Genomic DNA, 2,443 nt, shown 5'->3' on the forward strand with positions numbered 1-2,443 from the left:
CTCTAATCCAAGTACTACGTTCTTAATCTCGCACTTAATTTTTCTCTCTCGGTACTTATACACATCCATGTTACTAAAACGCTATTCCAGAAACAGGAAACTGGAACTAGGTACCAGTTGCAGAGTGCACTCCATCTTCAGGCCACAAGTGGCCCATCGGGACCATCCGACCGCCGTGTCATCCTCAGTTGAGAATGCGGGTAGGAGCGGCGTGTGGTCAGCACACCGCTCTCCCGGTCGTTATGATGGTTTCCATTGACCAGGGTCGCTATATTCGGTCGAGTAGCTCCTCAATTGGCATCACGAGGCTGAGTTCACCCCGAAAAATGTCAACAGCACATGGCGGTTGGATGGTCACCCATCCAAGTGCCGGCCACGCCCGACAGCGCTTAACTTCGGTGATCTCACGGGAACCGGTGTATCCACTGCGGCAAGGCCGTTGCCCAGTTGCAGAGTAGGGGCAATAAAAATTCGATTTTAAATAGTTAACGGAATTATTGACCGAGTTTAATAATTTTACAATGCTATCATAATCTACTCATTAAGAGATATACTGATGTGTCGAAAGTCATGGGATAGCGATATGCACACATACAGTTGGCAGTAGTATCACGTACATAGTGTATAAAATGACAGTCCATTGGCAGAGCTGTTATCTGCACTCAGGTGGTTCATGTGAAGGGGTTTCCGTTGTGGTTCTTGTCGCACGACTGGGAACAACGGATTTTGAATGAGGTATGGTGGAGGAGGAGATTCGTGTTTAGGGTCCCGTCGACGACGAGGTCATTACAGACGAAGCACAAACTCGGATTAGGGAAAGATGGGGAAAGAAACCGGCCGTGCCGTTTCACACGAAGCAGCCCGGCACTTGCCTGTATCGATTTAGGGAAATCACGGAAAACCTAAATCGAGATGGCCTTACGCAGGTGTGAACCGTCTGTTTCCGAATTCGAGTCCAGTGTGCTAACTAACCACTGCGCCACCTCGCTCGGTTGCGGAATGGTAGTTGGAGCTGGACTCACGGGACATTCCATTTCGGAAACAGAGAATTCATCATTCCGCGATCTACAAAGTCAAGAGTGCGCCGAGAATACCACATTTGAGGCATTACCTCTCACAACAGACAAGGAAGTGACCGATGGCCTTCTCCTAAGCGACGTTGTCATGGAGTTGTCAGTGCCAACAGAGAAGAAACACTTCTTGAAATAACCGCAGAAATCAATTGAACATTTATGGGGTATAATAGAGAAATTCTGAACTGGCAACATTTTCTCAGTTATGGACGGCTGTGGAAGCAACATGACCCAATATACCTGCAAGGGAACTCCAAAAAGTTGTGCCCATGCTATGTCGAGAAGTGCCGCGCAACGCCGGGCAGAAGAATGTCCGACACGATATTAGGAGGTATTCCACGACTTTTGTCACCTGAGTGTGTATTCAAGAATCGACTTACGTCAAAGACAAGTTTGCCCCTTTTAATGTCGGTCTTTTGAGCAAGGTTGAGACGTGGCAAGTTCTGGAAGTACTTGTGAAATTTCCTTACGTACTTACTGATAGGTTTGGAGTAACAGATAAGACTGTCTATTAAATTCAACTCGCGAATCAAATTCCTGTTCACAAATCCCCTTATCGGTTGTCTATTCCCTCTCCAAAACCGAGAGTGTTGAACTAAATCATCGCTCCGTTTTTGACGAATAGTATGCTAAAGCAATCAGCGTCAATGTACGCCTCAGCTATTTTTGTGGTTCCTAAAAGAAGTGGTGAGGGTTATCAACCAGTAATTGGTTGCTGCTCCCTTATATAAAAGGTAGTGTTACAATCGATACAGTTACATGATTGTTTCACTTGGTTTTCGTGAGATCGATGTGTCACTATGTCTTAATCAGGCCTATCAGCAGCTATTTGGTCGAAGTGCCAATGCCGCTCGCTGCATTCTGTAGGGAATGGAAATAGTTTGAATATAATTGTGTTCCTTTCGGGTTAATTACCGTAGTGGCAGTGTTGTTACGTTTGTGGGATTCGGTGTTCTGGAAGTAAAATTTTAAATATATTTACGGTTATTGAAATAACATAGTAAAATTCAGTGAACCTTCGCTCAACATCTTGATAATTTATTCCAGGTCTTCTTTCGTTAGAGGAAGCAGGGGGTGAATGTCAAACCACCGAAAGTAAGTTTAACCCGTAGGGAGAATTTATTTCTGGCGCACGTAGTGTCTGCCGATGGAATCAAGATCGATCAGGATCGTGTTAAAGCTTCCTTTCCGGGGCACAGAGCGTATGATGAAGGAATGAAGATCGATCAGGATCGTCTTAAACTTATCTACCAGTTCCATAGATCTAAAGATAAGAAGGGCTTAGCCAGAACAATAGAGATGGTACGTTTTTTCCGAAAATTTACTAAGACCTGTCGGTCCGTCTTTTGCCTAGCTGCAGCCTCATTTGC

General features: G+C 45.1%; 1 pseudogene; it reads right to left on the minus strand.

Moving 5' to 3' along the window:
* Positions 1 to 327: 327 nt before the first annotated feature.
* LOC124607683 lies at positions 328 to 444 on the minus strand (annotated as a pseudogene).
* Positions 445 to 2,443: the final 1,999 nt, after the last annotated feature.

The sequence above is a fragment of the Schistocerca americana genome, chromosome 3 (assembly GCF_021461395.2).
Source record: "Schistocerca americana isolate TAMUIC-IGC-003095 chromosome 3, iqSchAmer2.1, whole genome shotgun sequence".
In the NCBI taxonomy this organism is placed as follows: Eukaryota; Metazoa; Arthropoda; class Insecta; order Orthoptera; family Acrididae; genus Schistocerca; species Schistocerca americana.